The sequence below is a fragment of the Channa argus genome, unplaced genomic scaffold, assembly GCF_033026475.1.
Source record: "Channa argus isolate prfri unplaced genomic scaffold, Channa argus male v1.0 Contig011, whole genome shotgun sequence".
NCBI classification, from domain to species: domain Eukaryota; kingdom Metazoa; phylum Chordata; class Actinopteri; order Anabantiformes; family Channidae; genus Channa; species Channa argus.
Window position 1 is genome coordinate 574,739 of NW_027125230.1, and position 27,314 is coordinate 602,052.

At 43.5% G+C, this 27,314-nt stretch overlaps 25 pseudogenes; all 25 read right to left on the bottom strand.

The window, feature by feature from the left end:
* Window positions 1–1,303: 1,303 nt before the first annotated feature.
* LOC137111547 (5S ribosomal RNA) lies at window positions 1,304–1,422 on the bottom strand (annotated as a pseudogene).
* An 867-nt stretch (window positions 1,423–2,289) lies between these two features.
* On the bottom strand, window positions 2,290–2,408 carry LOC137111632 (5S ribosomal RNA; annotated as a pseudogene).
* Window positions 2,409–3,265: 857 nt separating this feature from the next.
* LOC137111868 (5S ribosomal RNA) lies at window positions 3,266–3,384 on the bottom strand (annotated as a pseudogene).
* An 857-nt stretch (window positions 3,385–4,241) lies between these two features.
* On the bottom strand, window positions 4,242–4,360 carry LOC137111434 (5S ribosomal RNA; annotated as a pseudogene).
* An 857-nt stretch (window positions 4,361–5,217) lies between these two features.
* Window positions 5,218–5,336, bottom strand: LOC137111870 (5S ribosomal RNA; annotated as a pseudogene).
* An 857-nt stretch (window positions 5,337–6,193) lies between these two features.
* On the bottom strand, window positions 6,194–6,312 carry LOC137112024 (5S ribosomal RNA; annotated as a pseudogene).
* An 857-nt stretch (window positions 6,313–7,169) lies between these two features.
* Window positions 7,170–7,288, bottom strand: LOC137111435 (5S ribosomal RNA; annotated as a pseudogene).
* An 857-nt stretch (window positions 7,289–8,145) lies between these two features.
* LOC137111871 (5S ribosomal RNA) lies at window positions 8,146–8,264 on the bottom strand (annotated as a pseudogene).
* An 867-nt stretch (window positions 8,265–9,131) lies between these two features.
* LOC137111492 (5S ribosomal RNA) lies at window positions 9,132–9,249 on the bottom strand (annotated as a pseudogene).
* An 856-nt stretch (window positions 9,250–10,105) lies between these two features.
* On the bottom strand, window positions 10,106–10,224 carry LOC137111872 (5S ribosomal RNA; annotated as a pseudogene).
* Window positions 10,225–11,081: 857 nt separating this feature from the next.
* On the bottom strand, window positions 11,082–11,200 carry LOC137111873 (5S ribosomal RNA; annotated as a pseudogene).
* An 857-nt stretch (window positions 11,201–12,057) lies between these two features.
* LOC137111874 (5S ribosomal RNA) lies at window positions 12,058–12,176 on the bottom strand (annotated as a pseudogene).
* Window positions 12,177–12,427: 251 nt separating this feature from the next.
* Window positions 12,428–12,546, bottom strand: LOC137112097 (5S ribosomal RNA; annotated as a pseudogene).
* Window positions 12,547–13,403: 857 nt separating this feature from the next.
* Window positions 13,404–13,522, bottom strand: LOC137111875 (5S ribosomal RNA; annotated as a pseudogene).
* A 251-nt stretch (window positions 13,523–13,773) lies between these two features.
* LOC137112099 (5S ribosomal RNA) lies at window positions 13,774–13,892 on the bottom strand (annotated as a pseudogene).
* An 857-nt stretch (window positions 13,893–14,749) lies between these two features.
* On the bottom strand, window positions 14,750–14,868 carry LOC137111399 (5S ribosomal RNA; annotated as a pseudogene).
* Window positions 14,869–15,257: 389 nt separating this feature from the next.
* On the bottom strand, window positions 15,258–15,376 carry LOC137111876 (5S ribosomal RNA; annotated as a pseudogene).
* An 857-nt stretch (window positions 15,377–16,233) lies between these two features.
* On the bottom strand, window positions 16,234–16,352 carry LOC137111395 (5S ribosomal RNA; annotated as a pseudogene).
* Window positions 16,353–17,209: 857 nt separating this feature from the next.
* LOC137111548 (5S ribosomal RNA) lies at window positions 17,210–17,328 on the bottom strand (annotated as a pseudogene).
* An 857-nt stretch (window positions 17,329–18,185) lies between these two features.
* Window positions 18,186–18,304, bottom strand: LOC137111633 (5S ribosomal RNA; annotated as a pseudogene).
* Window positions 18,305–22,704: 4,400 nt separating this feature from the next.
* On the bottom strand, window positions 22,705–22,823 carry LOC137111877 (5S ribosomal RNA; annotated as a pseudogene).
* Window positions 22,824–23,680: 857 nt separating this feature from the next.
* Window positions 23,681–23,799, bottom strand: LOC137111878 (5S ribosomal RNA; annotated as a pseudogene).
* Window positions 23,800–24,656: 857 nt separating this feature from the next.
* On the bottom strand, window positions 24,657–24,775 carry LOC137111549 (5S ribosomal RNA; annotated as a pseudogene).
* An 857-nt stretch (window positions 24,776–25,632) lies between these two features.
* On the bottom strand, window positions 25,633–25,751 carry LOC137111550 (5S ribosomal RNA; annotated as a pseudogene).
* Window positions 25,752–26,608: 857 nt separating this feature from the next.
* On the bottom strand, window positions 26,609–26,727 carry LOC137111634 (5S ribosomal RNA; annotated as a pseudogene).
* Window positions 26,728–27,314: the final 587 nt, after the last annotated feature.

The window sequence follows — 27,314 nt, forward strand, 5'->3', positions numbered from 1 at the left end:
CCCACAAGCCATCAGGCTCCTCAACACACAGAACTGAAATAGAACTTAAACACACTGCAAACCGAACTCAGCACATTCTCATCACTCACTACTCATCTCATTCCACCACCACTTATTTATTATTTATTTACTTTTATCATTCTACATTTACTGCACTACACTGTTTACCTGCTGTTTTTTTTTGCACATTCCAATGCAATTGCACTTTTTTTACATGCTGGACATTTAAATGCACAATACCGTTTACATGCTGCTCTTTTTTTTAACACCCCTAGCACACTTAACTGAACTGTACTGTACTGTAAAATAGTATACAGTAGGTTTACTGGTCGGCACCGTCTTGGGTCTTGTGTCTTGTGTCCTGTCCTGTGTTACTTGTGTTGTCTGTCTACACTGTACGTCTGTACTGTTTTTTCGTCTGCACTGTTTGCACTTGGTTGCACTCGATGCACTTTATTATAACTTGTGTTGTTTGTAGCACCTTGGTTCTTGGAGGAACGTTATCTCGTTTCAACTGTGTACTGTGAACAACTGTGTATAGTAGAAATGACAATAAAAGCCACTTGACTTGACTAGGGGGTCAGGGTGCAACATACAAAGATAAATTAGCATGTTCCCTCTCCGATCCCCAAACCAAAATCCAGGATCGAGATGTTCCAACAGAATGATATTTATTTTAAACGAAAGAAAGTGTCAAACAAAACATGACACTACAACTCAGGGCGAACCAAGGCCAACATAATAAACAAAATAAGCCATTTCCCACAGAAAGTGCTAGCTAGCCTGATAGAAATAAACAAACCAAAAGACAGTCGCTAACCCTAACTCCCTAATGTGAAAACAGTCCAAAGAAAATGGCAGTTCACCCCTACAGATTTAATACTATTTACAAAATATACAATTTATAAACAAAACCACAGCACAAAACCTAACAATTCAAAAATGCTAAATAAGGTTTGGAAACCAAGAACAGCAAACAGGTGCTGATGCCAGAAAGAGCCTCGCTAGCTGTTGGGAACCGTACTTTTAAAACTCCAGGAAGTGTAGGATGGACCAATCAGCTTCCTGTACTGCCCCCCAATCCGGCCAATCAGGCAGGGCACCTATAAGAACAAGAAAATAAAAACAACACATATGGCCAGGACCGTAACATGGTCTACTAGTAATGAAGCACGATGGTTGGCAAACCAATAAAGTAGCAAAACAGCAATGAAAGAACAAAATTTGATGAAAATATAGAACAATTTCTATGAATAAATAGGCAGTAACACCAGCTTGTGCTGCCCGTAAACCCAAGCAAAGAAGCTTACAGCACGTGGTATTCCCAGGCGGTCTTCCTACCAAGTACTAACAAGGCCCGGCCCTATTTGGCTGCCGAGATCGGACGGGATCGGGCGCTTAGAGAGCGGTGTGGCCGTAAGCTGCATTTGACATCATCAACAGCTCTTAAAAACGCTGGAGAAGCAGAATGCATGACACTTGCTAAGAAGAAGATAAATGTGGCAAAGTACAAAGTACTATAACTGTACTGGTCTGTTACGCCCTTGTCTAGGGGGTCAGGGTGCAACATACAAAGATAAATTAGCATGTTCCCTCTCCGATCCCCAAACCAAAATCCAGGATCGAGATGTTCCAACAGAATGATATTTATTTTAAACGAAAGAAAGTGTCAAACAAAACATGACACTACAACTCAGGGCGAACCAAGGCCAACATAATAAACAAAATAAGCCATTTCCCACAGAAAGTGCTAGCTAGCCTGATAGAAATAAACAAACCAAAAGACAGTCGCTAACCCTAACTCCCTAATGTGAAAACAAGAGAAAACAATCAAAAGAAAATGGCTGTTCACCCCTACAGATTTAATACTATTTACAAAATATACAATTTATAAACAAAACCACGGCACAAAACCTAACAATTCAAAAATGCTAAATAAGGTTTGGAAACCAAGAACAGCAAACAGGTGCTGCTGCCAGAAAGAGCCTCGCTAGCTGTTGGGAACCGTACTTTTAAAACTCCAGGAAGTGTAGGATGGACCAATCAGCTTCCTGTACTGCCCCCCAATCCGGCCAATCAGGCAGGGCACCTATAAGAACAAGAAAATAAAAACAACACATATGGCCAGGACCGTAACATGGTCTACTAGTAATGAAGCACGATGGTTGACAAACCAATAAAGTAGCAAAACAGCAATGAAAGAACAAAATTTGATGAAAATATAGTACAATTTCTATGAATAAATAGGCAGTAACACGAGCTTGTGTTGCCCGTAAACCCAAGCAAAGAAGCTTACAGCACGTGGTATTCCCAGGCGGTCTTCCTACCAAGTACTAACAAGGCCCGGCCCTATTTGGCTGCCGAGATCGGACGGGATCGGGCGCTTAGAGAGCAGTGTGGCCGTAAGCTGCATTTGACATCATCAACAGCTCTTAAAAACGCTGGAGAAGCAGAATGCATGACACTTGCTAAGAAGAAGATAAATGTGGCAAAGTACAAAGTACTATAACTGTACTGGTCTGTTACGCCCCTGTCTAGGGGGTCAGGGTGCAACATACAAAGATAAATTAGCATGTTCCCTCTCCGATCCCCAAACCAAAATCCAGGATCGAGATGTTCCAACAGAATGATATTTATTTTAAACGAAAGAAAGTGTCAAACAAAACATGACACTACAACTCAGGGCGAACCAAGGCCAACATAATAAACAAAATAAGCCATTTCCCACAGAAAGTGCTAGCTAGCCTGATAGAAATAAACAAACCAAAAGACAGTCGCTAACCCTAACTCCCTAATGTGAAAACAGTCCAAAGAAAATGGCAGTTCACCCCTACAGATTTAATACTATTTACAAAATATACAATTTATAAACAAAACCACGGCACAAAACCTAACAATTCAAAAATGCTAAATAAGGTTTGGAAACCAAGAACAGCAAACAGGTGCTTATGCCAGAAAGAGCCTCGCTAGCTGTTGGGAACCGTACTTTTAAAACTCCAGGAAGTGTAGGATGGACCAATCAGCTTCCTGTACTGCCCCCCAATCCGGCCAATCAGGCAGGGCACCTATAAGAACAACAAAATAAAAACAACACATATGGCCAGGACCGTAACATGGTCTACTAGTAATGAAGCACGATGGTTGGCAAACCAATAAAGTAGCAAAACAGCAATGTAAGAACAAAATTTGATGAAAATATAGAACAATTTCTATGAATAAATAGGCAGTAACACCAGCTTGTGCTCCCCGTAAACCCAAGCAAAAAAGCTTACAGCACCTGGTATTCCCAGGCGGTCTTCCTACCAAGTACTAACCAGGCCCGGCTCTATTTGGCTGCCGAGATCGGACGAGATCGGGCGCTTAGAGAGCGGTGTGGCCGTAAGCTGCATTTGACATCATCAACAGCTCTTAAAAACGCTGGAGAAGTAGAATGCATGACACTTGCTAAGAAGAAGATAAATGTGGCAAAGTACAAAGTACTATAACTGTACTGGTCTGTTACGCCCCTGTCTAGGGGGTCAGGGTGCAACATACAAAGATAAATTAGCATGTTCCCTCTCCGATCCCCAAACCAAAATCCAGGATCGAGATGTTCCAACAGAATGATATTTATTTTAAACGAAAGAAAGTGTCAAACAAAACATGACACTACAACTCAGGGCGAACCAAGGCCAACATAATAAACAAAATAAGCCATTTCCCACAGAATGTGCTAGCTAGCCTGATAGAAATAAACAAACCAAAAGACAGTCACTAACCCTAACTCCCTAATGTGAAAACAGTCCAAAGAAAATGGCAGTCCACCCCTACAGATTTAATACTATTTACAAAATATACAATTTATAAACAAAACCACGGCACAAAACCTAACAATTCAAAAATGCTAAATAAGGTTTGGAAACCAAGAACAGCAAACAGGTGCTGATGCCAGAAAGAGCCTCGCTAGCTGTTGGGAACCGTACTTTTAAAACTCCAGGAAGTGTAGGATGGACCAATCAGCTTCCTGTACTTCCCCCAAATCCGGCCAATCAGGAAGGGCACCTATAAGAACAACAAAATAAAAACAACACATATGGCCAGGACCGTAACATGGTCTACTAGTAATGAAGCACGATGGTTGACAAACCAATAAAGTAGCAAAACAGCAATGAAAGAACAAAATTTGATGAAAATATAGAACAATTTCTATGAATAAATAGGCAGTAACACCAGCTTGTGCTGCCCGTAAACCCAAGCAAAAAAGCTTACAGCACCTGGTATTCCCAGGCGGTCTTCCTACCAAGTACTAACCAGGCCCGGCTCTATTTGGCTGCCTAGATCGGACGAGATCGGGCGCTTAGAGAGCGGTGTGGCCGTAAGCTGCATTTGACATCATCAACAGCTCTTAAAAACGCTGGAGAAGCAGAATTCATGACACTTGCTAAGAAGAAGATAAATGTGGCAAAGTACAAAGTACTATAACTGTACTGGTCTGTTACGGCCCTGTCTAGGGGGTCAGGGTGCAACATACAAAGATAAATTAGCATGTTCCCTCTCCGATCCCCAAACCAAAATCCAGGATCGAGATGTTCCAACAGAATGATATTTATTTTAAACGAAAGAAAGTGTCAAACAAAACATGACACTACAACTCAGGGCGAACCAAGGCCAACATAATAAACAAAATAAGCCATTTCCCACAGAAAGTGCTAGCTAGCCTGATAGAAATAAAAAAACCAAAAGACAGTCGCTAACCCTAACTCCCTAATGTGAAAACAGTCCAAAGAAAATGGCAGTTCACCCCTACAGATTTAATACTATTTACAAAATATACAATTTATAAACAAAACCACGGCACAATACCTAACAATTCTAAAATGCTAAATAAGGTTTGGAAACCAAGAACAGCAAACAGGTGCTGATGCCAGAAAGAGCCTCGCTAGCTGTTGGGAACCGTACTTTTAAAACTCCAGGAAGTGTAGGATGGACCAATCAGCTTCCTGTACTTCCCCCAAATCCGGCCAATCAGGCAGGGCACCTATAAGAACAACAAAATAAAAACAACACATATGGCCAGGACCGTAACATGGTCTACTAGTAATGAAGCACGATGGTTGACAAACCAATAAAGTAGCAAAACAGCAATGAAAGAACAAAATTTGATGAAAATATAGAACAATTTCTATGAATAAATAGGCAGTAACACCAGCTTGTGCTGCCCGTAAACCCAAGCAAAAAAGCTTACAGCACCTGGTATTCCCAGGCGGTCTTCCTACCAAGTACTAACCAGGCCCGGCTCTATTTGGCTGCCGAGATCGGACGAGATCGGGCGCTTAGAGAGCGGTGTGGCCGTAAGCTGCATTTGACATCATCAACAGCTCTTAAAAACGCTGGAGAAGCAGAATTCATGACACTTGCTAAGAAGAAGATAAATGTGGCAAAGTACAAAGTACTATAACTGTACTGGTCTGTTACGGCCCTGTCTAGGGGGTCAGGGTGCAACATACAAAGATAAATTAGCATGTTCCCTCTCCGATCCCCAAACCAAAATCCAGGATCGAGATGTTCCAACAGAATGATATTTATTTTAAACGAAAGAAAGTGTCAAACAAAACATGACACTACAACTCAGGGCGAACCAAGGCCAACATAATAAACAAAATAAGCCATTTCCCACAGAAAGTGCTAGCTAGCCTGATAGAAATAAACAAACCAAAAGACAGTCGCTAACCCTAACTCCCTAATGTGAAAACAGTCCAAAGAAAATGGCAGTTCACCCCTACAGATTTAATACTATTTACAAAATATACAATTTATAAACAAAACCACGGCACAAAACCTAACAATTCTAAAATGCTAAATAAGGTTTGGAAACCAAGAACAGCAAACAGGTGCTGATGCCAGAAAGAGCCTCGCTAGCTGTTGGGAACCGTACTTTTAAAACTCCAGGAAGTGTAGGATGGACCAATCAGCTTCCTGTACTTCCCCCAAATCCGGCCAATCAGGCAGGGCACCTATAAGAACAACAAAATAAAAACAACACATATGGCCAGGACCGTAACATGGTCTACTAGTAATGAAGCACGATGGTTGACAAACCAATAAAGTAGCAAAACAGCAATGAAAGAACAAAATTTGATGAAAATATAGAACAATTTCTATGAATAAATAGGCAGTAACACCAGCTTGTGCTGCCCGTAAACCCAAGCAAAAATGCTTACAGCACCTGGTATTCCCAGGCGGTCTTCCTACCAAGTACTAACCAGGCCCGGCTCTATTTGGCTGCCGAGATCGGACGAGATCGGGCGCTTAGAGAGCGGTGTGGCCGTAAGCTGCATTTGACATCATCAACAGCTCTTAAAAACGCTGGAGAAGCAGAATTCATGACACTTGCTAAGAACAAGATAAATGTGGCAAAGTACAAAGTACTATAACTGTACTGGTCTGTTACGGCCCTGTCTAGGGGGTCAGGGTGCAACATACAAAGATAAATTAGCATGTTCCCTCTCCGATCCCCAAACCAAAATCCAGGATCGAGATGTTCCAACAGAATGATATTTATTTTAAACGAAAGAAAGTGTCAAACAAAACATGACACTACAACTCAGGGCGAACCAAGGCCAACATAATAAACAAAATAAGCCATTTCCCACAGAAAGTGCTAGCTAGCCTGATAGAAATAAACAAACCAAAAGACAGTCGCTAACCCTAACTCCCTAATGTGAAAACAGTCCAAAGAAAATGGCAGTTCACCCCTACAGATTTAATACTATTTACAAAATATACAATTTATAAACAAAACCACGGCACAAAACCTAACAATTCTAAAATGCTAAATAAGGTTTGGAAACCAAGAACAGCAAACAGGTGCTGATGCCAGAAAGAGCCTCGCTAGCTGTTGGGAACCGTACTTTTAAAACTCCAGGAAGTGTAGGATGGACCAATCAGCTTCCTGTACTTCCCCCAAATCCGGCCAATCAGGCAGGGCACCTATAAGAACAACAAAATAAAAACAACACATATGGCCAGGACCGTAACATGGTCTACTAGTAATGAAGCACGATGGTTGACAAACCAATAAAGTAGCAAAACAGCAATGAAAGAACAAAATTTGATGAAAATATAGAACAATTTCTATGAATAAATAGGCAGTAACACCAGCTTGTGCTGCCCGTAAACCCAAGCAAAAAAGCTTACAGCACCTGGTATTCCCAGGCGGTCTTCCTACCAAGTACTAACCAGGCCCGGCTCTATTTGGCTGCCTAGATCGGACGAGATCGGGCGCTTAGAGAGCGGTGTGGCCGTAAGCTGCATTTGACATCATCAACAGCTCTTAAAAACGCTGGAGAAGCAGAATTCATGACACTTGCTAAGAAGAAGATAAATGTGGCAAAGTACAAAGTACTATAACTGTACTGGTCTGTTACGCCCCTGTCTAGGGGGTCAGGGTGCAACATATAAAGATAAATTAGCATGTTCCCTCTCCGATCCCCAAACTAAAATCCAGGATCGAGATGTTCCAACAGAATGATATTTATTTTAAACGAAAGAAAGTGTCAAACAAAACATGACACTACAACTCAGGGCGAACCAAGGCCAACATAATAAACAAAATAAGCCATTTCCCACAGAAAGTGCTAGCTAGCCTGATAGAAATAAACAAACCAAAAGACAGTCGCTAACCCTAACTCCCTAATGTGAAAACAGTCCAAAGAAAATGGCAGTTCACCCCTACAGATTTAATACTATTTACAAAATATACAATTTATAAACAAAACCACGGCACAAAACCTAACAATTCTAAAATGCTAAATAAGGTTTGGAAACCAAGAACAGCAAACAGGTGCTGATGCCAGAAAGAGCCTCGCTAGCTGTTGGGAACCGTACTTTTAAAACTCCAGGAAGTGTAGGATGGACCAATCAGCTTCCTGTACTTCCCCCAAATCCGGCCAATCAGGCAGGGCACCTATAAGAACAACAAAATAAAAACAACACATATGGCCAGGACCGTAACATGGTCTACTAGTAATGAAGCACGATGGTTGACAAACCAATAAAGTAGCAAAACAGCAATGAAAGAACAAAATTTGATGAAAATATAGAACAATTTCTATGAATAAATAGGCAGTAACACCAGCTTGTGCTGCCCGTAAACCCAAGCAAAAAAGCTTACAGCACCTGGTATTCCCAGGCGGTCTTCCTACCAAGTACTAACCAGGCCCGGCTCTATTTGGCTGCCGAGATCGGACGAGATCGGGCGCTTAGAGAGCGGTGTGGCCGTAAGCTGCATTTGACATCATCAACAGCTCTTAAAAACGCTGGAGAAGCAGAATGCATGACACTTGCTAAGAAGAAGATAAATGTGGCAAAGTACAAAGTACTATAACTGTACTGGTCTGTTACGCCCCTGTCTAGGGGGTCAGGGTGCAACATACAAAGATAAATTAGCATGTTCCCTCTCCGATCCCCAAACCAAAATCCAGGATCGAGATGTTCCAACAGAATGATATTTATTTTAAACGAAAGAAAGTGTCAAACAAAACATGACACTACAACTCAGGGCGAACCAAGGCCAACATAATAAACAAAATAAGCCATTTCCCACAGAAAGTGCTAGCTAGCCTGATAGAAATAAACAAACCAAAAGACAGTCGCTAACCCTAACTCCCTAATGTGAAAACAAGAGAAAACAATCAAAAGAAAATGGCAGTCCACCCCTACAGATTTAATACTATTTACAAAATATACAATTTATAAACAAAACCACGGCACAAAACCTAACAATTCAAAAATGCTAAATAAGGTTTGGAAACCAAGAACAGCAAACAGGTGCTGATGCCAGAAAGAGCCTCGCTAGCTGTTGGGAACCGTACTTTTAAAACTCCAGGAAGTGTAGGATGGACCAATCAGCTTCCTGTACTTCCCCCAAATCCGGCCAATCAGGCAGGGCACCTATAAGAACAACAAAATAAAAACAACACATCTGGCCAGGACCGTAACATGGTCTACTAGTAATGAAGCACGATGGTTGACAAACCAATAAAGTAGCAAAACAGCAATGAAAGAACAAAATTTGATGAAAATATAGAACAATTTCTATGAATAAATAGGCAGTAACACCAGCTTGTGCTGCCCGTAAACCCAAGCAAAAAAGCTTACAGCACCTGGTATTCCCAGGCGGTCTTCCTACCAAGTACTAACCAGGCCCGGCTCTATTTGGCTGCCGAGATCGGACGAGATCGGGCGCTTAGAGCCGGTGTGGCCGTAAGCTGCATTTGACATCATCAACAGCTCTTAAAAACGCTGGAGAAGCAGAATTCATGACACTTGCTAAGAAGAAGATAAATGTGGCAAAGTACAAAGTACTATAACTGTACTGGTCTGTTACGGCCCTGTCTAGGGGGTCAGGGTGCAACATACAAAGATAAATTAGCATGTTCCCTCTCCGATCCCCAAACCAAAATCCAGGATCGAGATGTTCCAACAGAATGATATTTATTTTAAACGAAAGAAAGTGTCAAACAAAACATGACACTACAACTCAGGGCGAACCAAGGCCAACATAATAAACAAAATAAGCCATTTCCCACAGAAAGTGCTAGCTAGCCTGATAGAAATAAACAAACCAAAAGACAGTCGCTAACCCTAACTCCCTAATGTGAAAACAGTCCAAAGAAAATGGCAGTTCACCCCTACAGATTTAATACTATTTACAAAATATACAATTTATAAACAAAACCACGGCACAAAACCTAACAATTCTAAAATGCTAAATAAGGTTTGGAAACCAAGAACAGCAAACAGGTGCTGATGCCAGAAAGAGCCTCGCTAGCTGTTGGGAACCGTACTTTTAAAACTCCAGGAAGTGTAGGATGGACCAATCAGCTTCCTGTACTTCCCCCAAATCCGGCCAATCAGGCAGGGCACCTATAAGAACAACAAAATAAAAACAACACATATGGCCAAGACCGTAACATGGTCTACTAGTAATGAAGCACGATGGTTGACAAACCAATAAAGTAGCAAAACAGCAATGAAAGAACAAAATTTGATGAAAATATAGAACAATTTCTATGAATAAATAGGCAGTAACACCAGCTTGTGCTGCCCGTAAACCCAAGCAAAAAGCTTACAGCACCTGGTATTCCCAGGCGGTCTTCCTACCAAGTACTAACCAGGCCCGGCTCTATTTGGCTGCCGAGATCGGACGAGATCGGGCGCTTAGAGAGCGGTGTGGCCGTAAGCTGCATTTGACATCATCAACAGCTCTTAAAAACGCTGGAGAAGCAGAATTCATGACACTTGCTAAGAAGAAGATAAATGTGGCAAAGTACAAAGTACTATAACTGTACTGGTCTGTTACGGCCCTGTCTAGGGGGTCAGGGTGCAACATACAAAGATAAATTAGCATGTTCCCTCTCCGATCCCCAAACCAAAATCCAGGATCGAGATGTTCCAACAGAATGATATTTATTTTAAACGAAAGAAAGTGTCAAACAAAACATGACACTACAACTCAGGGCGAACCAAGGCCAACATAATAAACAAAATAAGCCATTTCCCACAGAAAGTGCTAGCTAGCCTGATAGAAATAAACAAACCAAAAGACAGTCGCTAACCCTAACTCCCTAATGTGAAAACAGTCCAAAGAAAATGGCAGTTCACCCCTACAGATTTAATACTATTTACAAAATATACAATTTATAAACAAAACCACGGCACAAAACCTAACAATTCTAAAATGCTAAATAAGGTTTGGAAACCAAGAACAGCAAACAGGTGCTGATGCCAGAAAGAGCCTCGCTAGCTGTTGGGAACCGTACTTTTAAAACTCCAGGAAGTGTAGGATGGACCAATCAGCTTCCTGTACTTCCCCCAAATCCGGCCAATCAGGCAGGGCACCTATAAGAACAACAAAATAAAAACAACACATATGGCCAGGACCGTAACATGGTCTACTAGTAATGAAGCACGATGGTTGACAAACCAATAAAGTAGCAAAACAGCAATGAAAGAACAAAATTTGATGAAAATATAGAACAATTTCTATGAATAAATAGGCAGTAACACCAGCTTGTGCTGCCCGTAAACCCAAGCAAAAAAGCTTACAGCACCTGGTATTCCCAGGCGGTCTTCCTACCAAGTACTAACCAGGCCCGGCTCTATTTGGCTGCCGAGATCGGACGAGATCGGGCGCTTAGAGAGCGGTGTGGCCGTAAGCTGCATTTGACATCATCAACAGCTCTTAAAAACGCTGGAGAAGCAGAATGCATGACACTTGCTAAGAAGAAGATAAATGTGGCAAAGTACAAAGTACTATAACTGTACTGGTCTGTTACGCCCCTGTCTAGGGGGTCAGGGTGCAACATACAAAGATAAATTAGCATGTTCCCTCTCCGATCCCCAAACCAAAATCCAGGATCGAGATGTTCCAACAGAATGATATTTATTTTAAACGAAAGAAAGTGTCAAACAAAACATGACACTACAACTCAGGGCGAACCAAGGCCAACATAATAAACAAAATAAGCCATTTCCCACAGAAAGTGCTAGCTAGCCTGATAGAAATAAACAAACCAAAAGACAGTCGCTAACCCTAACTCCCTAATGTGAAAACAGTCCAAAGAAAATTGCAGTTCACCCCTACAGATTTAATATTATTTACAAAATATACAATTTATAAACAAAACCACGGCACAAAACCTAACAATTCAAAAATGCTAAATAAGGTTTGGAAACCAAGAACAGCAAACAGGTGCTGATGCCAGAAAGAGCCTCGCTAGCTGTTGGGAACCGTACTTTTAAAACTCCAGGAAGTGTAGGATGAACCAATCAGCTTCCTGTACTGCCCCCCAATCCGGCCAATCAGGCAGGGCACCTATAAGAACAAGAAAATAAAAACAACACATATGGCCAGGACCGTAACATGGTCTACTAGTAATGAAGCACGATGGTTGGCAAACCAATAAAGTAGCAAAACAGCAATGAAAGAACAAAATTTGATGAAAATATAGAACAATTTCTATGAATAAATAGGCAGTAACACCAGCTTGTGCTGCCCGTAAACCCAAGCAAAAAAGCTTACAGCACCTGGTATTCCCAGGCGGTCTTCCTACCAAGTACTAACCAGGCCCGGCTCTATTTGGCTGCCGAGATCGGACGAGATCGGGCGCTTAGAGAGCGGTGTGGCCGTAAGCTGCATTTGACATCATCAACAGCTCTTAAAAACGCTGGAGAAGCAGAATGCATGACACTTGCTAAGAATTAGATAAATGTGGCAAAGTACTAAAACGGTACTGGTCTAGTAGTAAAGAAGCACGATGGTTGACAAACCAATAAAGTAGCAAAACAGCAATGAAAGAACAAAATTTCATGAAAATATAGAACAATTTCTATGAATAAATCGGCAGTAACACCAGGCTGTGCTGCCCGTAAACCCAAGCAAAAAAGCTTACAGCACCTGGTATTCCTAGGCGGTCTTCCTACCAAGTACTAACCAGGCCCGGCTCTATTTGGCTGCCGAGATCGGACGAGATCGGGCGCTTAGAGAGCGGTGTGGCCGTAAGCTGCATTTGACATCATCAACAGCTCTTAAAAACGCTGGAGAAGCAGAATGCATGACACTTGCTAAGAAGAAGATAAATGTGGCAAAGTACAAAGTACTATAACTGTACTGGTCTGTTACGCCCCTGTCTAGGGGGTCAGGGTGCAACATACAAAGATAAATTAGCATGTTCCCTCTCCGATCCCCAAACCAAAATCCAGGATCGAGATGTTCCAACAGAATGATATTTATTTTAAACGAAAGAAAGTGTCAAACAAAACATGACACTACAACTCAGGGCGAACCAAGGCCAACATAATAAACAAAATAAGCCATTTCCCACAGAAAGTGCTAGCTAGCCTGATAGAAATAAACAAACCAAAAGACAGTCGCTAACCCTAACTCCCTAATGTGAAAACAGTCCAAAGAAAATGGCAGTTCACCCCTACAGATTTAATACTATTTACAAAATATACAATTTATAAACAAAACCACGGCACAAAACCTAACAATTCAAAAATGCTAAATAAGGTTTGGAAACCAAGAACAGCAAACAGGTGCTGATGCCAGAAAGAGCCTCGCTAGCTGTTGGGAACCGTACTTTTAAAACTCCAGGAAGTGTAGGATGGACCAATCAGCTTCCTGTACTGCCCTCCAATCCGGCCAATCAGGCAGGGCACCTATAAGAACAAGAAAATAAAAACAACACATATGGCCAGGACCGTAACATGGTCTACTAGTAATGAAGCACGATGGTTGGCAAACCAATAAAGTAGCAAAACAGCAATGAAAGAACAAAATTTGATGAAAATATAGAACAATTTCTATGAATAAATAGGCAGTAACACCAGCTTGTGCTGCCCGTAAACCCAAGCAAAAAAGCTTACAGCACCTGGTATTCCCAGGCGGTCTTCCTACCAAGTACTAACCAGGCCCGGCTCTATTTGGCTGCCGAGATCGGACGAGATCGGGCGCTTAGAGAGCGGTGTGGCCGTAAGCTGCATTTGACATCATCAACAGCTCTTAAAAACGCTGGAGAAGCAGAATGCATGACACTTGCTAAGAAGAAGATAAATGTGGCAAAGTACTAAAACGGTACTGGACTAGTAGTAAAGAAGCACGATGGTTGACAAACCAATAAAGTAGCAAAACAGCAATGAAAGAACAAAATTTCATGAAAATATAGAACAATTTCTATGAATAAATCGGCAGTAACACCAGGCTGTGCTGCCCGTAAACCCAAGCAAAAAAGCTTACAGCACCTGGTATTCCTAGGCGGTCTTCCTACCAAGTACTAACCAGGCCCGGCTCTATTTGGCTGCCGAGATCGGACGAGATCGGGCGCTTAGAGAGCGGTGTGGCCGTAAGCTGCATTTGACATCATCAACAGCTCTTAAAAACGCTGGAGAAGCAGAATGCATGACACTTGCTAAGAAGAAGATAAATGTGGCAAAGTACAAAGTACTATAACTGTACTGGTCTGTTACGCCCCTGTCTAGGGGGTCAGGGTGCAACATACAAAGATAAATTAGCATGTTCCCTCTCCGATCCCCAAACCAAAATCCAGGATCGAGATGTTCCAACAGAATGATATTTATTTTAAACGAAAGAAAGTGTCAAACAAAACATGACACTACAACTCAGGGCGAACCAAGGCCAACATAATAAACAAAATAAGCCATTTCCCACAGAAAGTGCTAGCTAGCCTGATAGAAATAAACAAACCAAAAGACAGTCGCTAACCCTAACTCCCTAATGTGAAAACAGTCCAAAGAAAATGGCAGTCCACCCCTACAGATTTAATACTATTTACAAAATATACAATTTATAAACAAAACCACGGCACAAAACCTAACAATTCAAAAATGCTAAATAATGTTTGGAAACCAAAAACAGCAAACAGGTGCTGATGCCAGAAAGAGCCTCGCTAGCTGTTGGGAACCGTACTTTTAAAACTCCAGGAAGTGTAGGATGGACCAATCAGCTTCCTGTACTGCCCCCCAATCCGGCCAATCAGGCAGGGCACTTATAAGAACAAGAAAATAAAAACAACACATATGGCCAGGACCGTAACATGGTCTACTAGTAATGAAGCACGATGGTTGGCAAACCAATAAAGTAGCAAAACAGCAATGAAAGAACAAAATTTGATGAAAATATAGAACAATTTCTATGAATAAATAGGCAGTAACACCAGCTTGTGCTGCCCGTAAACCCAAGCAAAGAAGCTTACAGCACGTGGTATTCCCAGGCGGTCTTCCTACCAAGTACTAACCAGGCCCGGCTCTATTTGGCTGCCGAGATCGGACGAGATCGGGCGCTTAGAGAGCGGTGTGGCCGTAAGCTGCATTTGACATCATCAACAGCTCTTAAAAACGCTGGAGAAGCAGAATGCATGACACTTGCTAAGAAGAAGATAAATGTGGCAAAGTACAAAGTACTATAACTGTACTGGTCTGTTACGCCCCTGTCTAGGCTGTGGAACAAGATGGCGGCGCGGCAGAAGCTCGCAGCGGCCTCTCCGGATCCAACAAATGGTGTTTTTGCCGTATTTAGCCAGACCCTTTACAGTACATGGACACCACAGTCAGCTGTGTTCATGTTTACGACCGCCAGACATTGCTGCGGCACAGGGTTCATACATACAATAATCTGCACGAGGAAGTAATTGGTAACCTTCGCGAATAAATAGGCAGTAAAACCAGCTTGTGCTGCCCGTAAACCCAAGCAAAAAAGCTTACAGCACCTGGTATTCCCAGGCGGTCTTCCTACCAAGTACTAACCAGGCCCGGCTCTATTTGGCTGCCGAGATCGGACGAGATCGGGCGCTTAGAGAGCGGTGTGGCCGTAAGCTGCATTTGACATCATCAACAGCTCTTAAAAACGCTGGAGAAGCAGAATGCATGACACTTGCTAAGAAGAAGATAAATGTGGAAAAGTACAAAGTACTATAACTGTACTGGTCTGTTACGCCCCTGTCTAGGGGGTCAGGGTGCAACATACAAAGATAAATTAGCATGTTCCCTCTCCGATCCCCAAACCAAAATCCAGGATCGAGATGTTCCAACAGAATGATATTTATTTTAAACGAAAGAAAGTGTCAAACAAAACATGACACTACAACTCAGGGCGAACCAAGGCCAACATAATAAACAAAATAAGCCATTTCCCACAGAAAGTGCTAGCTAGCCTGATAGAAATAAACAAACCAAAAGACAGTCGCTAACCCTAACTCCCTAATGTGAAAACAGTCCAAAGAAAATGGCAGTTCACCCCTACAGATTTAATACTATTTACAAAATATACAATTTATAAACAAAACCACGGCACAAAACCTAACAATTCAAAAATGCTAAATAAGGTTTGGAAACCAAGAACAGCAAACAGGTGCTGATGCCAGAAAGAGCCTCGCTAGCTGTTGGGAACCGTACTTTTAAAACTCCAGGAAGTGTAGGATGGACCAATCAGCTTCCTGTACTGCCCTCCAATCCGGCCAATCAGGCAGGGCACCTATAAGAACAAGAAAATAAAAACAACACATATGGCCAGGACCGTAACATGGTCTACTAGTAATGAAGCACGATGGTTGGCAAACCAATAAAGTAGCAAAACAGCAATGAAAGAACAAAATTTGATGAAAATATAGAACAATTTCTATGAATAAATAGGCAGTAACACCAGCTTGTGCTGCCCGTAAACCCAAGCAAAAAAGCTTACAGCACCTGGTATTCCCAGGCGGTCTTCCTACCAAGTACTAACCAGGCCCGGCTCTATTTGGCTGCCGAGATCGGACATGATCGGGCGCTTAGAGAGCGGTGTGGCCGTAAGCTGCATTTGACATCATCAACAGCTCTTAAAAACGCTGGAGAAGCAGAATGCATGACACTTGCTAAGAAGAAGATAAATGTGGCAAAGTACAAAGTACTATAACTGTACTGGTCCTTTACGCCCCTGTCTAGGGGGTCAGGGTGCAACATACAAAGATAAATTAGCATGTTCCCTCTCCGATCCCCAAACCAAAATCCAGGATCGAGATGTTCCAACAGAATGATATTTATTTTAAACGAAAGAAAGTGTCAAACAAAACATGACACTACAACTCAGGGCGAACCAAGGCCAACATAATAAACAAAATAAGCCATTTCCCACAGAAAGTGCTAGCTAGCCTGATAGAAATAAACAAACCAAAAGACAGTCGCTAACCCTAACTCCCTAATGTGAAAACAGTCCAAAGAAAATGGCAGTTCACCCCTACAGATTTAATACTATTTACAAAATATACAATTTATAAACAAAACCACGGCACAAAACCTAACAATTCAAAAATGCTAAATAAGGTTTGGAAACCAAGAACAGCAAACAGGTGCTGATGCCAGAAAGAGCCTCGCTAGCTGTTGGGAACCGTACTTTTAAAACTCCAGGAAGTGTAGGATGGACCAATCAGCTTCCTGTACTGCCCCCCAATCCGGCCAATCAGGCAGGGCACCTATAAGAACAAGAAAATAAAAACAACACATATGGCCAGGACCGTAACATGGTCTACTAGTAATGAAGCACGATGGTTGGCAAACCAATAAAGTAGCAAAACAGCAATGAAAGAACAAAATTTGATGAAAATATAGAACAATTTCTATGAATAAATAGGCAGTAACACCAGCTTGTGCTGCCCGTAAACCCAAGCAAAGAAGCTTACAGCACGTGGTATTCCCAGGCGGTCTTCCTACCAAGTACTAACAAGGCCCGGCCCTATTTGGCTGCCGAGATCGGACGGGATCGGGCGCTTAGAGAGCGGTGTGGCCGTAAGCTGCATTTGACATCATCAACAGCTCTTAAAAACGCTGGAGAAGCAGAAAGCATGACACTTGCTAAGAAGAAGATAAATGTGGCAAAGTACAAAGTACTATAACTGTACTGGTCTGTTACGCCCCTGTCTAGGGGGTCAGGGTGCAACATACAAAGATAAATTAGCATGTTCCCTCTCCGATCCCCAAACCAAAATCCAGGATCGAGATGTTCCAACAGAATGATATTTATTTTAAACGAAAGAAAGTGTCAAACAAAACATGACACTACAACTCAGGGCGAACCAAGGCCAACATAATAAACAAAATAAGCCATTTCCCACAGAAAGTGCTAGCTAGCCTGATAGAAATAAACAAACCAAAAGACAGTCGCTAACCCTAACTCCCTAATGTGAAAACAGTCCAAAGAAAATGGCAGTTCACCCCTACAGATTTAATACTATTTACAAAATATACAATTTATAAACAAAACCACGGCACAAAACCTAACAATTCAAAAATGCTAAATAAGGTTTGGAAACCAAGAACAGCAAACAGGTGCTGATGCCAGAAAGAGCCTCGCTAGCTGTTGGGAACCGTACTTTTAAAACTCCAAGAAGTGTAGGATGGACCAATCAGCTTCCTGTACTGCCCCCCAATCCGGCCAATCAGGCAGGGCACCTATAAGAACAAGAAAATAAAAACAACACATATGGCCAGGACCGTAACATGGTCTACTAGTAATGAAGCACGATGGTTGGCAAACCAATAAAGTAGCAAAACAGCAATGAAAGAACAACATTTGATGAAAATATAGAACAATTTCTATGAATAAATAGGCAGTAACACCAGCTTGTGCTGCCCGTAAACCCAAGCAAAGAAGCTTACAGCACGTGGTATTCCCAGGCGGTCTTCCTACCAAGTACTAACAAGGCCCGGCCCTATTTGGCTGCCGAGATCGGACGGGATCGGGCGCTTAGAGAGCAGTGTGGCCGTAAGCTGCATTTGACATCATCAACAGCTCTTAAAAACGCTGGAGAAGCAGAATGCATGACACTTGCTAAGAAGAAGATAAATGTGGCAAAGTACAAAGTACTATAACTGTACTGGTCTGTTACGCCCCTGTCTAGGCTGTGGAACAAGATGGCGGCGCGGCAGTAGCTCGCAGCGGCCTCTCCGGATCCAACAAATGGTGTTTTTGCCGTATTTAGCCAGACCCTTTACAGTACATGGACACCACAGTCAGCTGTGTTCATGTTTACGACCGCCAGACATTGCTGCGGCACAGGGTTCATACATACAATAATCTGCACGAGGAAGTAATTGGTAACCTTCGCGACCTCGGCTTGCTACGACCCCAGCGACAAATACCAGGCCCCCAGCCCTCGGTGTCACCTGACGCCGGTGGCCAGGTGAGGGGACGTCGGAAGCGCTGCTCGAGGAAGCGGAAGCGCGGCAAGCGGGCGGGTGTCCGTGCTAGGCTAAATGCTAACCCTAGCCGGCCGGCTCTACCGTCCATTCTCCTCTCCAACGTCTGCTCCCTGGACAATAAACTAGACTAAATCCGACTCCAGCGGACCACGCGGCGAGAATTCAGAGACTGCTGCATCTTTGTTTTCACGGAGACGTGGCTCAGTGACAGAGTTCCGGAAGCCGCCATCCAGCTAGACGGGCTAACCGTGTTTCGCGCCGACAGAAACGCTGCTCTGTGCGGTAAGACTCGCGGTGGTGGCGTGTGTGTTTACATCAACACGGAGTGGTGCAAGAACTCTGTGCTTGTCTCACGTTTCTGCTCATCGCTAGTGGAGTTTGTGACTGTTAGATGCAGACCGTTCTATTTACCACGGGAATTCACCACTGTTTTCATTGTCGGAGTGTACATTCCCCCCAGCGCTAATGCTAAGGAGGCACTGTGTGAACTCTACGGTGCTATTAGCGACCTGCAGAACGCTCACCCCGACGGACTGTTTATTATTGCCGGAGATTTCAACCATGCGAATCTCAGGACTGTGCTCCCTAAACTTCATCAGCATGTGGACTTTGCAACGAGAGGAGGGAACACGCTGGATCTTGTTTACACAAACATCCCCGGCGCGTATCGTGCGGAGCCCCGCCCCCATCTCGGCTACTCAGACCACATCTCGGTTATGCTAATTCCAGCATACAGACCGCTCGTCAGACGCTCTAAACCGGTTCTGAAACAGGTGAAAACCTGGCCAGCAGGAGCTACTTCTGCTCTTCAAGACTGTTTTGAGTGCACTGACTGGGACATGTTTAGGGAGGCCGCAACCAACGGCGATTCCATCAACTTGGAGGAATACACGTCAACAGTAACCAGCTACATCAGCAAGTGCGTTGACGATGTGACCATCTCCAAGACCATCACTACACGCTCCAACAGGAAGCCGTGGATAAATGCCAATGTGTGGGCGCTGCTGAAACAAAGAGACGCTGCCTTCAGAACAGGGGACAAGACGGCCTTGAGAACAGCAAGGGCCAAACTGTCCCGTGCCATTAGAGAGGCAAAGCGCGCACACTCAAAGAAAATCCACGACCACTTCGAAGACAGCGGAGACACCCGGCGCATGTGGCAGGGCATCCATGCGATCACGAACTACAAGACAACTTCACCTGATTGTGACCGCGACGCCTCCCTCCCAGATGCGCTGAACCACTTCTACGCCCGGTTTGAGGCACAGAACAACGTGAAGGCGAGGAAGTCCACTCCACCTCCCAGTGACCAGGTGCTCTGTCTAACCACAGCTGAAGTGAGGAAAACTCTATGCAGAGTTAACCCACGGAAGTCTGCTGGACCAGACAACATTCCTGGCAGAGTGCTCAGGGAGTGCGCAGAACAGCTAGCGGATGTCTTCACAGACATCTTCAACATCTCCCTGAGCAGCAACGTTGTTCCTACGTGCCTCAAGGCAACGACCATCGTGCCTGTGCCTAAGAAGTCTACTGTCTCCTGCCTCAATGACTACCGTCCCGTCGCGCTCACACCCATCGTGATGAAGTGCTTCGAGAGGCTCGTCATGAGGCACATTAAGACCCAACTCCCAACCTCCCTGGACCCCATGCAGTTTGCGTATCGTCCAAATCGTTCCACGGACGATGCCATCTCCACGACCCTCCATCTGGCCCTCACCCACCTGGACAGTAAGGACTCATACGTACGAATGCTGTTCATTGACTTCAGCTCAGCATTCAACACAATCATCCCTCAGCACCTGACTGAGAAATTGAGCATACTGGGCCTGAACACCTCCCTCTGCAACTGGATTCTGGACTTCCTGACTGGAAGACCCCAGTCAGTCCGGATCGGGAACAACATCTCCAGCACCACCACACTGAGCACTGGAGCCCCTCAGGGCTGTGTGCTCAGCCCTCTGCTGTTCACTCTGCTGACGCACGACTGTGTAGCAATGCACAGCTCAAACCACATAGTCAAGTTTGCTGATGACACGACCGTGGTGGGTTTAATCAGCAAGAACGACGAGTCAGCCTACAGAGAGGAGGTGCAACGATTAACAGCCTGGTGTGGAGCAAACAACCTGTCTCTGAACGTTGACAAAACTAAAGAGATGGTTGTGGACTTCAGGAGAGCACAGGGTGACCATTCTCCATTGATCATCGATGGATCCTCAGTGGAGATAGTCAAGAGCACCAAATTCCTTGGTGTTCATCTGGCGGACAACCTCACCTGGTCAGTCAACACCAGCTCCATCACCAAGAAGGCCCAGCAGCGTCTCTACTTCCTGAGAAGGCTGAGGAAAGCCCATCTCCCTCCCCCCATCCTGACCATGTTCTACAGAGGGACCATTGAGAGCATCCTGAGCAGCTGCATCACTGCCTGGTTTGGGAACTGCACCGTCGCGGATCGCAAGACCCTACAGAGGATAGTGAGGACAGCTGAGAAGATCATCGGAGTCTCTCTGCCCTCTATCATGCACATTTACACCACACGCTGCATCCGCAAAGCCAACAGCATTGTGGACGACCGCACACACACTCTTCACACTCCTGCCATCAGGAAAGAGGTTCCGAAGCATTCGAGCCACCACATCCAGACTATGCAACAGTTTTTTCCCACAAGCCATCAGGCTCCTCAACACACAGAACTGAAATAGAACTTAAACACACTGCAAACCGAACTCAGCACATTCTCATCACTCACTACTCATCTCATTCCACCACCACTTATTTATTATTTATTTACTTTTATCATTCTACATTTACTGCACTACACTGTTTACCTGCTGTTTTTTTTTGCACATTCCAATGCAATTGCACATTTTTTACATGCTGGACATTTAAATGCACTATACCGTTTACATGCTGCTATTTTTTTTAACACCCCTAGCACACTTAACTGAACTGTACTGTACTGTAAAATAGTATACAGTAGGTTTACTGGTCGGCACTGTCTTGGGTCTTGTGTCTTGTGTCCTGTCCTGTGTTACTTGTGTTGTCTGTCTACACTGTACGTCTGTACTGTTTTTTCGTCTGCACTGTTTGCACTTGGTTGCACTCGATGCACTTTATTATAACTTGTGTTGTTTGTAGCACCTTGGTTCTTGGAGGAACGTTATCTCGTTTCAACTGTGTACTGTGAACAACTGTGTATAGTAGAAATGATAATAAAAGCCACTTGACTTGACTAGGGGGTCAGGGTGCAACATACAAAGATAAATTAGCATGTTCCCTCTCCGATCCCCAAACCAAAATCCAGGATCGAGATGTTCCAACAGAATGATATTTATTTTAAACGAAAGAAAGTGTCAAACAAAACATGACACTACAACTCAGGGCGAACCAAGGCCAACATAATAAACAAAATAAGCCATTTCCCACAGAAAGTGCTAGCTAGCCTGATAGAAATAAACAAACCAAAAGACAGTCGCTAACCCTAACTCCCTAATGTGAAAACAAGAGAAAACAATCAAAAGAAAATGGCAGTCCACCCCTACAGATTTAATACTATTTACAAAATATACAATTTATAAACAAACCACGGCACAAAACCTAACAATTCAAAAATGCTAAATAAGGTTTGGAAACCAAGAACAGCAAACAGGTGCTGATGCCAGAAAGAGCCTCGCTAGCTGTTGGGAACCGTACTTTTAAAACTCCAGGAAGTGTAGGATGGACCAATCAGCTTCCTGTACTGCCCCCCAATCCGGCCAATCAGGCAGGGCACCTATAAGAACAAGAAAATAAAAACAACACATATGGCCAGGACCGTAACATGGTCTACTAGTAATGAAGCACGATGGTTGGCAAACCAATAAAGTAGCAAAACAGCAATGAAAGAACAAAATTTGATGAAAATATAGAACAATTTCTATGAATAAATAGGCAGTAACACCAGCTTGTGCTGCCCGTAAACCCAAGCAAAAAAGCTTACAGCACCTGGTATTCCCAGGCGGTCTTCCTACCAAGTACTAACCAGGCCCGGCTCTATTTGGCTGCCGAGATCGGACGAGATCGGGCGCTTAGAGAGCGGTGTGGCCGTAAGCTGCATTTGACATCATCAACAGCTCTTAAAAACGCTAGAGAAGCAGAATGCATGACACTTGCTAAGAAGAAGATAAATGTGGCAAAGTACAAAGTACTATAACTGTACTGGTCTGTTACGCCCCTGTCTAGGAGGTCAGGGTGCAACATACAAAGATAAATTAGCATGTTCCCTCTCCGATCCCCAAACCAAAATCCAGGATCGAGATGTTCCAACAGAATGATATTTATTTTAAACGAAAGAAAGTGTCAAACAAAACATGACACTACAACTCAGGGCGAACCAAGGCCAACATAATAAACAAAATAAGCCATTTCCCACAGAAAGTGCTAGCTAGCCTGATAGAAATAAACAAACCAAAAGACAGTTGCTAACCCTAACTCCCTAATGTGAAAACAGTCCAAAGAAAATGGCAGTTCACCCCTACAGATTTAATACTTTTTACAAAATATACAATTTATAAACAAAACCACGGCACAAAACCTAACAATTCAAAAATGCTAAATAAGGTTTGGAAACCAAGAACAGCAAACAGGTGCTGATGCCAGAAAGAGCCTCGCTAGCTGTTGGGAACCGTACTTTTAAAACTCCAGGAAGTGTAGGATGGACCAATCAGCTTCCTGTACTGCCCCCCAATCCGGCCAATCAGGCAGGGCACCTATAAGAACAACAAAATAAAAACAACACATATGGCCAGGACCGTAACATGGTCTACTAGTAATGAAGCACGATGGTTGGCAAACCAATAAAGTAGCAAAACAGCAATGAAAGAACAAAATTTGATGAAAATATAGAACAATTTCTATGAATAAATAGGCAGTAACACCAGCTTGTGCTGCCCGTAAACCCAAGCAAAAAAGCTTACAGCACCTGGTATTCCCAGGCGGTCTTCCTACCAAGTACTAACCAGGCCCGGCTCTATTTGGCTGCCGAGATCGGACGAGATCGGGCGCTTAGAGAGCGGTGTGGCCGTAAGCTGCATTTGACATCATCAACAGCTCTTAAAAACGCTAGAGAAGCAGAATGCATGACACTTGCTAAGAAGAAGATAAATGTGGCAAAGTACAAAGTACTATAACTGTACTGGTCTGTTACGCCCCTGTCTAGGAGGTCAGGGTGCAACATAAAAAGATAAATTAGCATGTTCCCTCTCCGATCCCCAAACCAAAATCCAGGATCGAGATGTTCCAACAGAATGATATTTATTTTAAACGAAAGAAAGTGTCAAACAAAACATGACACTACAACTCAGGGCGAACCAAGGCCAACATAATAAACAAAATAAGCCATTTCCCACAGAAAGTGCTAGCTAGCCTGATAGAAATAAACAAACCAAAAGACAGTCGCTAACCCTAACTCCCTAATGTGAAAACAGTCCAAAGAAAATGGCAGTTCACCCCTACAGATTTAATACTATTTACAAAATATACAATTTATAAACAAAACCACGGCACAAAACCTAACAATTCAAAAATGCTAAATAAGGTTTGGAAACCAAGAACAGCAAACAGGTGCTGATGCCAGAAAGAGCCTCGCTAGCTGTTGGGAACCGTACTTTTAAAACTCCAGGAAGTGTAGGATGGACTAATCAGCTTCCTGTACTGCCCCCCAATCCGGCCAATCAGGCAGGGCACCTATAAGAACAACAAAATAAAAACAACACATATGGCCAGGACCGTAACATGGTCTACTAGTAATGAAGCACGATGGTTGGCAAACCAATAAAGTAGCAAAACAGCAATGAAAGAACAAAATTTGATGAAAATATAGTACAATTTCTATGAATAAATAGGCAGTAACACCAGCTTGTGCTGCCCGTAAACCCAAGCAAAGAAGCTTACAGCACGTGGTATTCCCAGGCGGTCTTCCTACCAAGTACTAACAAGGCCCGGCCCTATTTGGCTGCCGAGATCGGACGGGATCGGGCGCTTAGAGAGCGGTGTGGCCGTAAGCTGCATTTGACATCATCAACAGCTCTTAAAAACGCTGGAGAAGCAGAATGCATGACACTTGCTAAGAAGAAGATAAATGTGGCAAAGTACAAAGTACTATAACTGTACTGGTCTGTTACGCCCCTGTCTAGGGGGTCAGGGTGCAACATACAAAGATAAATTAGCATGTTCCCTCTCCGATCCCCAAACCAAAATCCAGGATCGAGATGTTCCAACAGAATGATATTTATTTTAAACGAAAGAAAGTGTCAAACAAAACATGACACTACAACTCAGGGCGAACCAAGGCCAACATAATAAACAAAATAAGCCATTTCCCACAGAAAGTGCTAGCTAGCCTGATAGAAATAAACAAACCAAAAGACAGTCGCTAACCCTAACTCCCTAATGTGAAAACAGTCCAAAGAAAATGGCAGTTCACCCCTACAGATTTAATACTATTTACAAAATATACAATTTATAAACAAAACCACGGCACAAAACCTAACAATTCAAAAATGCTAAATAAGGTTTGGAAACCAAGAACAGCAAACAGGTGCTGATGCCAGAAAGAGCCTCGCTAGCTGTTGGGAACGGTACCTTTAAAACTCCAGGAAGTGTAGGATGGACCAATCAGCTTCCTGTACTGCCCCCCAATCCGGCCAATCAGGCAGGGCACCTATAAGAACAAGAAAATAAAAACAACACATATGGCCAGGACCGTAACATGGTCTACTAGTAATGAAGCACGATGGTTGGCAAACCAATAAAGTAGCAAAACAGCAATGAAAGAACAAAATTTGATGAAAATATAGAACAATTTCTATGAATAAATAGGCAGTAACACCAGCTTGTGCTGCCCGTAAACCCAAGCAAAGAAGCTTACAGCACGTGGTATTCCCAGGCGGTCTTCCTACCAAGTACTAACAAGGCCCGGCCCTATTTGGCTGCCGAGATCGGACGGGATCGGGCGCTTAGAGAGCGGTGTGGCCGTAAGCTGCATTTGACATCATCAACAGCTCTTAAAAACGCTGGAGAAGCAGAATGCATGACACTTGCTAAGAAGAAGATAAATGTGGCAAAGTACAAAGTACTATAACTGTACTGGTCTGTTACGCCCCTGTCTAGGGGGTCAGGGTGCAACATACAAAGATAAATTAGCATGTTCCCTCTCCGATCCCCAAACCAAAATCCAGGATCGAGATGTTCCAACAGAATGATATTTATTTTAAACGAAAGAAAGTGTCAAACAAAACATGACACTACAACTCAGGGCGAACCAAGGCCAACATAATAAACAAAATAAGCCATTTCCCACAGAAAGTGCTAGCTAGCCTGATAGAAATAAACAAACCAAAAGACAGTCGCTAACCCTAACTCCCTAATGTGAAAACAGTCCAAAGAAAATGGCAGTTCACCCCTACAGATTTAATACTATTTACAAAATATACAATTTATAAACAAAACCACGGCACAAAACCTAACAATTCAAAAATGCTAAATAAGGTTTGGAAACCAAGAACAGCAAACAGGTGCTGATGCCAGAAAGAGCCTCGCTAGCTGTTGGGAACCGTACTTTTAAAACTCCAAGAAGTGTAGGATGGACCAATCAGCTTCCTGTACTGCCCCCCAATCCGGCCAATCAGGCAGGGCACCTATAAGAACAAGAAAATAAAAACAACACATATGGCCAGGACCGTAACATGGTCTACTAGTAATGAAGCACGATGGTTGGCAAACCAATAAAGTAGCAAAACAGCAATGAAAGAACAACATTTGATGAAAATATAGAACAATTTCTATGAATAAATAGGCAGTAACACCAGCTTGTGCTGCCCGTAAACCCAAGCAAAGAAGCTTACAGCACGTGGTATTCCCAGGCGGTCTTCCTACCAAGTACTAACAAGGCCCGGCCCTATTTGGCTGCCGAGATCGGACGGGATCGGGCGCTTAGAGAGCAGTGTGGCCGTAAGCTGCATTTGACATCATCAACAGCTCTTAAAAACGCTGGAGAAGCAGAATGCATGACACTTGCTAAGAAGAAGATAAATGTGGCAAAGTACAAAGTACTATAACTGTACTGGTCTGTTACGCCCCTGTCTAGGCTGTGGAACAAGATGGCGGCGCGGCAGTAGCTCGCAGCGGCCTCTCCGGATCCAACAAATGGTGTTTTTGCCGTATTTAGCCAGACCCTTTACAGTACATGGACACCACAGTCAGCTGTGTTCATGTTTACGACCGCCAGACATTGCTGCGGCACAGGGTTCATACATACAATAATCTGCACGAGGAAGTAATTGGTAACCTTCGCGACCTCGGCTTGCTACGACCCCAGCGACAAATACCAGGCCCCCAGCCCTCGGTGTCACCTGACGCCGGTGGCCAGGTGAGGGGACGTCGGAATCGCTGCTCGAGGAAGCGGAAGCGCGGCAAGCGGGCGGGTGTCCGTGCTAGGCTAAATGCTAACCCTAGCCGGCCGGCTCTACCGTCCATTCTCCTCTCCAACGTCTGCTCCCTGGACAATAAACTAGACTAAATCCGACTCCAGCGGACCACGCGGC